The 12,027-nt window shown below is 42.9% G+C and overlaps 1 long non-coding RNA gene across 1 annotated transcript in view; it reads left to right on the top strand.

The window, feature by feature from the left end:
- The window catches only part of LOC147353501 (uncharacterized), a 577,435-nt gene that overhangs the window by 506,964 nt on the left and 58,444 nt on the right, over positions 1 to 12,027 (top strand). Inside the window, exon 6 of the long non-coding RNA XR_015145686.1 lies at positions 7,478 to 7,557. This is a non-coding gene — a long non-coding RNA (uncharacterized LOC147353501). The remainder of the gene's footprint in view (positions 1 to 7,477; positions 7,558 to 12,027) is intronic.

Raw genomic sequence — 12,027 nt, forward strand, 5'->3', positions numbered from 1 at the left:
TATTTTCATGGGAATTTAAAGGAATTAAGATTAGACCTCCAAGTCTACTTTGTGAGACCTCAGCGCTTAAGGCATGTTTTGCTTTCTTGCAAAATGAAGCTCAGCTGAATCCAAGAAGCGCTCCTCTTCCAGGGATAGAAAATAGCACAGCATGGTTACCATAACTTTCCCTTCCGATACCCATGGCAGACATCACTAATCAATCACAGCACCCTTTCCCACTGAGCCAGGGGGAGCCTCTGTATCTTTCACAACACAAAGCCACCTGCAGTGGATCCAGTTTAGGACACATATTGAAAGCCAATTGTCATTCCTGCTGGGCCCTGAAACTCTTGGCTGATCTGGCTTTTAGCATTCCCCTTCAACCTACCTTATACATTGCTGCCATCTCCTATTTCTGTTCTTGATTATATGGGGACATGGTGTGGGGAACAATTCCAGAAAGAGGAAATTTAACCTCTGTGGCTTCCAAAATCACTAGTACTAATGAGGCATACTGGAAACCTTTGCTCAGGAGGAGCCACCCCACTCTTGTTCCTGAACCCCAGAAAGTCTGTCTCTTATGAACTTCCTTCAGCATCCCTCAGTCACTTGGGCCAAGGTGGGTTGGGCCAAGCCACTTGGGATGGAAGGTGGCTGGGGTCATCTTCTAGGACTCAGCCACTCAGAACCAATTATATCAGAGTCAGGGCCTTCATCCAATTCTTCAAGACCTTCTTCCAATGTACCTCTGAACACTTCACCAGCTTCATTCCTCTTAAGGCCACATGTGATGTTTCTTTCTCATTCAGAAAGCTTTCCAGCCTTCACACACCCTCTGTTCCCTGCTAAGATATCTGCTCCAGTTAATTGACTCTATGTCCTTCACCATTTTTTGCTGTATACTTTATTCAAATAACATTTATCTCTTTCCAAAGTACTATAAATTAATTATAGAAATTTTAGAAAATATAGATATACCAAAAAGTAGAAAATCAAGTTGATTTATAATATCATTAGGATATATAGATACCATATTGATGTATATACTTCTCTTTTTATGAAATACTTCTTTTTATTGTAAAAAAAATTATATACTTAAAGTGGGTGAATTTTATAATATCTTATATAGAAATTATACCTTAATAAGCTGATCATATATCTATATATTATACATAGAAAAAAGCATATATACTGTGCATCTGAACTTTACATGCATTTAAAAAATATTTTTAAATATATTAAATATTTCAAAAATATATTTCACATTTAATGTACTCTCTTGAAAAATCTGTAAACTTTGTTATCTGTAAATGTTTAGAGCCTAAAACATGCAACTGAATAACCTTAGGTGATATATCTACATGTCCAGTATTCCAAAGATATCTCAATATGTTTGCCCATTCTTTTGTAAATTTTGTAACAGCTTTATTAAGATGTAATTTACATACCAAGCAATTCACTCAAAGTATACATTTTAATGGGTCAGAGTGTATTCACAGATTGTACAACCATCATCACATTCAATTTTAAAACACCTTCATCACCCCAAGGAGAGCCCCCACAGCCACCAGCAGTCATTAGCACTCCCATTTTTCTCCAAACCCCCTCAGCCCTTGTCGACCACCAATCTACTTCCTTTCGCTATGAATTTTCATATTGTGGACATTTCATAAAAATGAAATCATTCAATATGTGATTTTATGACCGGCTTCTTTCACTTAGCATGGTTGTATGTTTTCAAGATTCATCTAGGCTTTGTAGCATTCCCTCACTCCTTTTTTTTTTTTTTTTTTTAACATTAAAAAAAAAAATTATTTGACTGTGCCTGGGTCTTGGTTGCAGCACACGGGATCTCAGTCTCCGTTGCAGCATGAGGGATCTGTAGTTACAGCCAGTGAACTCTCAGCTGTGGCATGTGGAATCTAGTTTGCTGACCAGGTATCAAACCTGGGCCGCCTGCATTAGGAGCATAGAGTCTTAGCCACAGGACCACCAGGGAACATACTCCATTATTCCTTTTTATTGCTAAATAATATTCCATTCTATTTACCCCCCCCCCAAAAAATAGTTCTGTTTTTGTTTTAGAGATGTTAATTTTAGTACCTTACTGAATTGAATGGCCCTACATCTCCCATCTATGCGCCCTTTATTCATTCCAGTGATGATTTTTGGTAGGATTCTACTGAACTTACCAAAAAATCCAGTTCAGTTCAGTTCCACAGATATAAAATGCTGGGGATACAGAGATAACTAAACACAACCCTTGTCATCCAGGAGTTTGCAGTTATTTACATCAAATCATGTGAGCAAACCACGTCCATTAGTCTTTCTGATACCTTTAGCTTTTAATTAATATTTTGATTTACATTAATTGGATGTAAGCATATTAATGTTTTTTTCAAGTTATGTTCTTATGTTTATACCCACGCTATTCTGTAAGCTATCCCAAAACAGGATCTATGCTCCTTTGTTTTCTATTATAATATTAATGACTCCATTATATTAATTAATATTAGAAGCTACCATTTACTGTATATTTAATATGATCTATACAACAGTTCTGTGAAGTAGTCATTGTTATTTCCATTTGCTAATGGAGAAATTGAGGTTCAGAGTGATCAGGCAACTTGCAGAAGGTCATTGGTGTGGTAAGGGTGGTCTCTGGACCATGCTGCCGCCAGTTGCATGGAGGACATTCTAAGCAGCCAGTAGGTGATACTGTCTACCTACCACTCTGGCAGGCAGCTCTGCACCTCGGTCTGGGCATCCTGAACTAGTCTCTAGGCATAAAATCTAAAGTCAGAGTCTCAAATCTTCATCCTATGGTATCTGTTAGTTGTATTCATTCCTTTATTCCCTTGACAGTGATAGGAAACCTACCTGCCACCCCACCCTGCCAAAGAGCTCCCTCTGCTTGGTACTGAAATCAGTGGATGTCGTCTCTGGAATTCATCATTTTTGAATCAAAAATTTGATACACCTAACGATAACAAATTAGGAAGCTCTCAACACCCAAGATGTGCCGTTTCACAAAGTAGCATGGCAAAGGGCACGATTTGAGAACTCAGGCCTTCCGTTTTGGGTCTCCAGAACTGTCCGACTACCTTCCTAAGACACACTTGACTGTACTGTGCTGTCATCTTCAACAAGAAGGCAAGTTACCTCCGTGAATCTACATATCACAATGAAAATGCTTGATAAATATTAAATAATAATTATTGTTTCCTTCACATTCGCTGACAGGATAAAATCCCCATAAAGAGCCTTTAAGGTCTAATTACTTGGTAGGCATTGAAACCAAACTGATAGTTGAAAAATTAATTGTGGAGCCTTCGGATGTGGAGGAGTAGGAAGTTGTTTTGAGCAGTGGTGTCACTTTGAAACTCCGTTTAAAATGTGGAGCAATAAACACCAACGCGAGCTGCCAAAAGAGACAGGGCAAGAGGAGACTAGGTGTGCAGCTGGCATTTACTGGCTTCAGCACACAAAATATGTGTTGAGTGAGTGACCAACTGAATTAACTAATTAACAGGATATGTTGCTAGGGATATTTAGAGCAATACATAGATGGACTCTATGGTGCACATGAAGGCCCCCAACAGTTGCAATAACATGTAACATTAGTATGTAATAATCAACATAGCTATGAGCCAGGCCCTATTTCAAGTGCTTTATATTACATCTGGAGAAGGAAATGGCCACCCACTCCAGTATTCTTGCCTGGAAAATCCCAAGGACAGAGGAGCCTGGCAGGCTACAGTCCATAAGGTCACAAAGAGTTGGACACGACTGAGTGACTTCACTTTTATATTACATCATTTAATCCTGACAACAAATTGTGAGGCCAATATCCTCATTTTTAAAATGAGAAAGTAGAGGCTCAGAGAAGTTAACTGACTTGCCCAACATCACATGGTTAGTTAATTTTTTTTACTATGCCATTCTCTAATCTCTCAGGAGATCACTGAGTTTCCAGGAACTTCCAAAAGATTCCAGGGACTTTTACAGTCTGTAGTCTTCAAAGTGGTTCATGGAACCATGAAAGTTGCTTCAGAAGTTCCACCAACAGTATTGTGTTTGTTAAATAGGTTTGAGTTTAACTCCCTGAAGAAATATTTGCTGCTTGAACCTGCTTTGCATGTTGGATTTCCACATGGCATTTTGTTTTCAAACAAAAGAGAGAAAGAGTGTTCCTTCATCACAGGTTTGGGGCTGGTCAATGTTTTCTGTAACAGGTCAAATGGCAAATACTTTAGGCTTTGCACACCACACCATCTCTATTACAACAACTCAGTTCTACTACTGTGCAGAAACAGCCATGGACAATATGTAAATGAATGAGCATGGTCGTGTTCCAATAAAGCTTTATTTATAAAAGTAGGGAGTGGGCCATAGTTTGCTAACTTCTGGTCTAGGTCATCCTCCTGTGGTCAAGTGGACCTAAACTTTCCAAATACTGGTTGTCTTGCTTACTCACAAAGAGAAGGTATGTAGTTCTAGACCCCCATATTTATTAATGCCTGTTATCAGAAAGTCCAGGCCACAGTTTAAGGGAAAGGAATCTAACATGTACTGAATGCAAACTTTGTGTCATGTACCCTGCTAATGGTTCAACAGCTGAATTAATCCTCCTCATATCTGTGGAGGGTGAAGAGTAGGATTCCCCTCAACAAAAAAAGAAAACTGAGACGTTCAGAGGTGAAAATAGTAATGATAGTCAAGCCAGAGCCTCACTGCGTGTGATTAACCATGCTGACCTGGCTGAAAGCCACATGGCTTGTTCTGTCACGTAACAGCCTGGAAGGTTATCGATAAGTCACCCTCAGTTGATTCTTTTCTAGGAAAAACCCTTCAAGTTCACTTTATAAGCTTACTTTTCTCCCCACAAAATATGTCACCATCTCTATTAAATGAGAGATTTAAAGACAAGTGCTACCATATCTGTATGAGTTTCTTCAAGGCATCACACAAGAAGTTATGTTACCATTCAGTTGTGAAGGTGGGCTGCGGTGGCTCGGGGACGTTGCAACTTCAATAAGCTGTTCTCCTATTTATGCTTTCTAGTTTTTATTGTCTATCTTAGCAGGCTGCAATGAGGGTTGTACTACCTGGTAATCCTCCATGATCCATATGTAGTTTATAAAAATCATTTTTTATCTCTAAACTTTGTTCTCTGCCTCCTGTACTTGTCTCTCTAGAATTCATACTATTCCGGAAAACTTTGGAACTCTAAGTCTCAGTAACTCCCTTTCATCAAATATTTAATGGCACTACTAATTTGGTTATATGGCACTACTAGATAAATCTAACGTCTTCCTCCTGCATAGATAGGATAGGCTGAAAATTTGAGGCTGAAATGTTGATGCTTGCAACACTAAATCTCTTTAGAACATGCATTTATTGTCTTCTTTCACATTCACCAAAATGCCTTGGAAGAGAAGGACCTCCTACATCTATTGTCAATTCATTGTGCGTTGGTTTCCTCTCAAGAACCAGTCAGCCCCATTCAACCAGCAGTAGGTGGTTGGTGCTTTCCCAGAAGTCAGTGACAGCATCACTTTCATGGCTCTTGATTCTGAAAAATCCCATGTCCCCAAGCCACCGCAGCCCACCTTCACAACTGAATGGTAACATAACTTCTTGCGAAACAGAAGAGAACTCCATTACATGTAGAAAACTCAGCCATCAATAAGCAGCTCTGTAAGCCTTTCAGTTGGGGACCAACCACAGAACAGGCTGTCCTTCAACAATCAAAGTCTTTAGCTGTGATCAGCTGCTTCCATCACCTCTGAGACTGGCAGATTTCCAATAAAGCCAATAGCACCCCCTCCCCCAGGGTAAGGTCATCAGCAGGAGGCAGGCATTGTCGTTCAGCGCAGCAATTTGACAACAGTGTTAGCTTACACTCTATTAGCCAGCAGCTACACCCTGACCCCTGACCCTGACATTGGCCTCAGATGGCCCTCTCCTGAGGTAGACTCTGATCATTTGAGGTGGCCCGCTTTGCTGGTTAGTATGAGAGGAGGCCCATCGGACCAAGCAGGGCTCCTTGCTCAGCCCTGCTCCCCACAGGAGGCTGAAGGCTTGCAGTACAGAAACAAGCCAGAGTTGAACCCAGGATGGCAAAGGTGAAAGTTCAGAAACATATCCATCAGCAGCCTGTCACCAAAGGACGCTGTGAGAACCACGGGAGCTTTCAGCGTAGGGCTAGCCGTTGTCTCCAGACAGTCCCGCTCCTTAATGGAAAAGACATATCAAAATATGGCTTACAAAATACAAAATAATGGACTGAGATGTACATTATATGAGGGTGTTAGATTGCAATGTACTTTACAGTGGGGGAATTAGATTGAAGTGTTATGCCGGAGTAGTTAGGTTGAAATATGGATTATCCTAGGAATGTTAGCCTGAGATGTGCTTTATAACACAGTTGTTAAATGAAGACATGCTCTTCAACGCAGGCATTAGTCTGAGATGTGCATTATAGCAGAATTGTTAGGGGGAGATGTGGATTCCACTTGGGGAGGGGGATAAGAGCAAGAAAAAAAAATACCTTGTACTGAATAGTACTCAAGGTTACAGAGAGTCTTACGCATTACATGGATTTCAGAGGTTTGAAAGCCGGGAGAATGAGAGCGTGGCAAATACGTATGTCATGTATATATAAACTATGCATATAGAATGGTCTTCCCTTCTCCTTTCTGCCCAGCCAAACAATCTGCCACTTTTCCCCAGTTTTCCTGTTAGGGACTTAAAGGCCTCCCCACCCCCCCATCAATAAAAACATTAGCTCACTAAACAGCCTGATGGCTTTTCCTTCCCAGGCTTAACCCTTCGGGAGCTGGGGTTTCCTTTGGATTTGTAAAGATATTGATCCCAGATAATGTTTGCCTTTCTAACTCTCTCTTCCCTCGACTTGATGGATAGGTTCAGGGCGGCATCTCGGCAGCCAGCTCACCGCAGCTACCCAGGGAAAGGGGAGTGGAAAGCGAGGCGAGCGTCCTGTAGTTTAACACCCTCGGAAGGCCTTCCCGGGATAGGCAGGCAGTTACGCGGTGGCTGGGGAGAGATGCAGGCGCCGCAGTCGCTTTCAATCAGCGCGGGATTTCACTTTCGATTTTCCTCATTCTTGTCCTGACCCTTCTACCAAAATTTCTTTGGTTCAACTTTTAGACTGTTGTATAATTTCTGATTAATATCAGATGCTCTATTGAGGCTAGCAGCCCTGAGTCGCTTTTGTAAAGTCTCCTTTTCCAGTGAAAGAAGGTGATTTTCTCCAGCTTGGTCAGCGTGGAATGAACACAGGTAGCTGGGTCGTTTGCTGGTGGCCCAGTTGGAAACGACGTTGATAAATCCTTCCCTTAAATGCAAATTGTACCCAAGAAAAATAAGTGGGAAAGGATGGGCTCATCCTCTCTCTCGTTTCCCACTTGGCCTATGAAGGTCCACCGAGTGTCTCCCCAACCGTGTTTTTGTTCTTTCTTCTCTCTCTCAGCTCCGAAGATATAATTTACAGCCTCCAGAAGTCTAGCCGAGCGTGATTGGATGGTGTCCAGCCTTGCCAGAATCAGAGAGGTGAGTTCCAGCCTTCTTGTTTCTCAATGAAAGAAAATGTTATACCAGGTGAGTTAACGCAATCAAAAGGCTAACCCGCCAGACAAGGACACCAAACAAAACCAAACAGTTCAAAGGAAATAAAAGTGTTACTAGACACCTCTGCATTGTGCCCTGAGGTTCCGGGAAAGAGGCAAGTGGGCAATTCTGCGTGTGTTTTGTCAGGCCCTGTTTGTCTAGATAGAAAAATGAGCTTACTATGGGCGGGACACAGGAATGTGACAGAAACATGCTGCCCAGGTAGGAAGGCAGTTCCATCTCCCCAGTATGTCTTTGCCAATTTTTCTCTCTTTGTCAGCCTTCCTCCTCCTGGTCTCTCTGAGCATTTCCTGGCTAAGCACTCCTTGACTCCATTCTGGTGTGTTCTTTTTCGTGATGTCCATCGCTGCCTCATTTTCTGACATCACATTTCCCTTAAAAATAGGCTTTGAGAGCTATTTCTAGCCCCTGTCAAGGGATATGTCCAGCCAGACTCCCACGGGAGGTAGCAATGAGTTTAAAACCAATCCTGGGGAAGAAAGAAAAAGAGAAAGAGAGAGAGTCTTGGCTTAGTCTCAGACTCCGTTTTAAAACAAATCTTCTGTTGGGTCAAGTGAGATATTTGGGGCCCCTCCCTAATTGCATTATGGTTCTCTGGAACACCACCTAAAATCCCACCCTGAAGAAGAGACCACGGAGTATCACAGCAGGATCGTGGTGGCCTGGTGGTTGGAAGCAGCTTTGGAATCTGCACTCCTCTATCACTGAATTGCTTTGTGAATTCGGGCAAAGCACTGGGCTTTTCTAAGCCTCAGTTTCTCCATTCGTAAAATGGGCTTAATGGTAGCATTGACCTCCAGGTTATTATGCGGCCCAAATGGCCTAATGCACATGATGCTTAGTCTGATGCCTGCCACAGGGTAATCACTCAACAGATGGAGGTTGTCAATTTTACGATTTTAGCACCATGCCAACAACTCGCCCGTTTACCATCGGGCTCCCATGGTATTGACTTATCACATAACCACGCCCACCCTCATGCTCATTAACACATTTGGTTTTAGACACATGCTGCATCTCTTAGCCTCGGTCCTTTTCAACCAACACTGCTGTTTATGAGGACTTTTTCTGTACAGGAAGAGGGACATCCCAGCCAATGAGGGCAGAGACAGATTAGAAGGGCTTTCCTTAACCAGCCCTGATTGTATGTCAAAGGTAACAGTTCATCTCCACCATGGGGATTGGCATTCGGTTCCCAAATAGGGCCTAATGTGATCCGACAGGCCTGATTTCTCTAGATATATATTAAAACAACATGCCCAGTGCTGATGGCTCCAAGGTCCTGACCCTTAACAAGGGCTTATGACGTAAGGCAACCTGCCCAGGAGAACCAGCGGGGCAGGAGGCCAGAGGGACAAGGTCGTCGGCTAATGAAGTGGTCAGCATTGAGTTTCTGTCACTCAGCTGGTTAACAGGAAACTGAGAGGGAAGTAGAAGAAAATGGGAACATTTAAGAAACAAAGGAAAAGACCACATTTCAGCTAAGGCTCCAAAGGTGAACTGTTGCCGTCAGAAGGCAGAAGGGATAAAACCCAGCCCGTCGGAGCCTTCCTTGTGGACTTGTTTAGTTTAACCTGACAAACACTGACTGGTTGAAAGAGGATTTGGAAGAGGCTGACTCTATAGATCTTCCCTTGTAGTTCAGTCAATAAAGAATCTGCCTGCAACGCAGGAGACCCAAGTTCAGTTCTTGGTTGCGGAAGATCCCCTGGAGAAGGAAATGGCAACCCACTCCAGTATTCTTGCCTGGAGAATCCTGTGGACAGAGCACCCTGGCAGGTTCTAGTCCATGGGGTCGCAAGAGTTGGACACGACTTAGTGACTAAACCACCAACAACAACTCTATAGAAATCCCAAGTCAGAATGAAAATGCTGCTGCTGCTGCTGGTAAGTCGCTTCAGTCGTGTCCGACTCTGTGTGACCCCATAGACGGCAGCCCACCAGGCTCCCCTGTCCCTGGGATTCTCCAGGCAAGAACACTGGAGTGGGTTGCCATTTCCTTCTCCAATGCATGAAAGTGAGGAGGTACTAAATCAGACTGTTTTTTGGCTCAAGTTGGTTTCAGGCATGGCAAGGAAAAGTGGTCAAGAGCACTGGCTTGAGAATGGATTCCAGACTGGTTGTCTCTGGACTCCAAGTAGACTGCTCTCTGAGGTTCAGCTTCAGTATCTGGTACCTACCTCAAAGGGAGGTTGGTGGAATTAGATGAGAAAGTTCATGTAGTAGGCTTCATGTGCAAATCATCCCTATTCATTCATTCAGTTGGGCACAAATTGTCACGCAGATGTCAGCAGTTGTTACTCTTATTCCACATGCTCTTATAGCCTTAGAGAGAAAGTGTGGCGTTTTTAAAAAATGAATAGTAAGCCGTCTGTTGTACAGAAAGAGGACAGTTCCGTCAGTTTCACAGTGACAACTCCTGATGCGTCCAACTGGGGGAGCACTTTCAAACCACTCATCTGGTCAACAAGCTTTAATTGAAAATACTGCCTGCTGTGTGTTGTGCTAGGTCTTGGGATGGAGTTGTACTGAATCAGAATCATTCTTTTTAAAATATTTATCTATTCATTCATTCATTTGCTTGGCCGCACTGGGTCTTAGCTGCACACTCGGAATCTTTGACCTTCATTGTGGCATGCAGGATCTTTACTTGTGTGGCATGTGGAATCTAGTTCCCTGACCAGGGATTGAACCTGAGCCTTCTGTATTGTGAGTGTGGAGTCTTAACTACTGGACCACCAGGGAAGTCCCCAGAATTATTCTTTTTTTTTTTTTAAGTTAATTATTTAATTAAGGTATTTCTTTATTTTTGGCCGTGCTGGGTTTTTGCTGCTTTTGTGTGAGCTTTCTCTAGTTGTAACGAGTGAAGGCTACGCTTCACTGCGGTGCACAGGCTTCTCCTCGTGGTGGCTTCTCTTGTCGCGGAGCCCAGGGTCTAGGCACACAGGCTTTGGTAGTTACAGCATGTGGGCTTGGTAGTTGCAGCTCTTGGGCTCTGCGGCTCGGGCTCGGTAGTGGTGGTGCACAGGCTTCGTTGCTCTGCAGCATGTGGGATCTTCTCAGACCAGGGAACAAACCCTTGTCCCCTGCACTGGCAAGTTCTTACTTCCCGCACCACCAAAGAAGTCCTTCCAGAATCATTCTTGACTTTGTTCTTCAGAGTCTTGCTGGGCAGGCAGAAATATCGAGTCCTATAACATAAGTGGTAGTCTATTATAAGAATATGGCAAGGAGTGGGGACAGCCAGCTCTTCTAGAGAAGGTCAGAGAGAAGTCAAGAGTTGAGGGCGTTCATATCTGTTATATCACTTGATCTTCCAAAGGATGACTTGAGACAGGTAAGACTGATGTAGCTCCCCACTTCATTGTATGTATAAAAAGGTTGAGACCCAGAGAAGTTAACCCTTGCCTCCTTTGTAACAGCTCGTGGTAGGACAAGACTGTTGTCCCAGTCTCCAGACTTTCAGAAGGAAGCCTTCTCGGCAGCATCAGAAGGAATTGGGATCACTGATAGCCTTACAAGGTCCAAAAACATTTCTCCTAACTGGCACTCTCATCAGAGATAATCCAGTTCTTGGGCATTTCAATGCACAGAAAGGGCAGAAGTTTTCCATTCCATTTCCTGAGTTATTAAAAAGATTCTTTCAAAGCTTTTCCCTGTCATTTCCGAAAGTGAAGGTCTGTGGGTTAGGCAAAGAAGCACTGAATGGAGACATGGAGAAGGAGGATGCTGGTCCCAGCAGTGCTGTGGTTTCCCTCCAGTCCCAGAGCCACAGGTTCATCAGGTCCCCAGATTAAGAGTTCATATTCCCTGCCCTCTGCTGCCTTGCAAAGGTCATCTGAGGATAAACTGAAAGCATTGATCTGAGGAAACACCTTGAATGTTTAGTAAGGAGCATAAAGTTCTAATGAAAATGATCAGATTAGACGGTAGTAGCCTGGGAATACGGAATTGGAGCATCACTGGGGCAATCAGCTCCCTGTTCCCATCATGACCCAGCAAAGCCCCTTTATCCAGATTCAGTTCCTTAGGACTTTTTTGGGTTTGACAACACAAGCAGAGCAGCACAGACACTCATATGCCATTAACCAAGGCTGATCTCTCAAATATACACCTAACATTAAGCTTTTTTCTTATCATAAAGAAAATATATAATCTCTTTTCAAAGTGATTGGTCAAAGCAGACAGAAAAGTAGCATTACCCCAAATTCTACCACCCAGAATAAACACTGTTAACCTGAATGGCATCTTATCAAATGCTTAGTCTGTAGACATATACTTGTATGTGTCTTTTATTTTAAATCAGTGGTATCATAGTTACCTGTTGTCCAAAGCCGTGTACCACATGGGTGAATTACAGATTTGTGTGTTTCTTTTCAGTGACTGTGTTGC

The sequence above is a fragment of the Bos grunniens genome, chromosome 18 (assembly GCF_055505025.1).
Source record: "Bos grunniens cultivar Pamir isolate PY7600 chromosome 18, Bosgru_T2T1.0, whole genome shotgun sequence".
NCBI lineage: Eukaryota > Metazoa > Chordata > Mammalia > Artiodactyla > Bovidae > Bos > Bos grunniens.